Below are 968 nucleotides of genomic sequence, written 5' to 3'. Positions count from 1 at the left end.
CCCATCTCTACACAAAAGAGGATACAAAAATTAGCCAGGCAGCAGCATGCACCTGTGGTCTCAGCTACTCAGGAGGCTGAAGAAAGAGGATCACTTGAGCCTGGGAAATGGAGGTTGCAGTGAGCTGTGAGCACACCTCTGCACTCCAGCCAGGGCAACAGAGCAAGATTCTGTCTCAAAAAATAAAAAATAAGAAATAAAAACTGGGAAGAAGGAGGGTTCATTAAAAAGGGAACAGAGGCCAGGCGTGGTAGCTCATGCCCGTAATCCCAGCATTTTAGGAGGCCGAGACAGGTGGATCACCTGAGATCAGGAGTTTGAGACCAGCCTGACCAAAATGGTGAAACCCCGTCTCTACTAAAAATACAAAAATTAGTCAGGCATGATGGTGTGCACCTGTAATCCCAGCTACTCAGGAGGCTAAGGCAGGAGAATCGCTTGAACCTGGGAGGTGGAGGTTGCAGCGAACCAAAAACAGCAGCAGAAACCCATCAGCAGTCCACTGAGCACCCCTCCACACACATCCAGGTCCAGGGCAGGAGAAAACCCCAATCCCCCTCCCAACAACAACAAAGTTTCCAACACTGGCAAATGCTTTCCCCCAAAATGTGGGTTTCTGCCTCAAGTCTTCATCAAAGTACCTCAGGTAGTGTTAATTAGTACAGCAAGTTGTACATGGTATGTCTTTATGTTTTTAGTGATTTCAGATCTGAACATTCTATACACATGTTTTTCACATGTTTTCACAGGAGGAAGGGACAACCGACCAGAGCGTTTTTGTTTTGTTTGAGACACGGTCTCACTTTGTGGCTTAGGCTGGAGTGCTGTGGTATGATCTTGGCTCACTGCAGCCTCGGCTCCTGGGCTCAAGTGAACCTCCCACCTCAGCCCGGAGTAAGCTGGATCTACAGGTGTGCACCACCACACCCAGCTAATTTTTGTATTCTTTGTATGCACAGGGTCTCCCC

This window comes from Macaca mulatta, chromosome 2, assembly GCF_049350105.2.
Source record: "Macaca mulatta isolate MMU2019108-1 chromosome 2, T2T-MMU8v2.0, whole genome shotgun sequence".
Lineage (NCBI taxonomy): Eukaryota > Metazoa > Chordata > Mammalia > Primates > Cercopithecidae > Macaca > Macaca mulatta.
Note: the sequence above shows the minus strand (reverse complement) of the source record.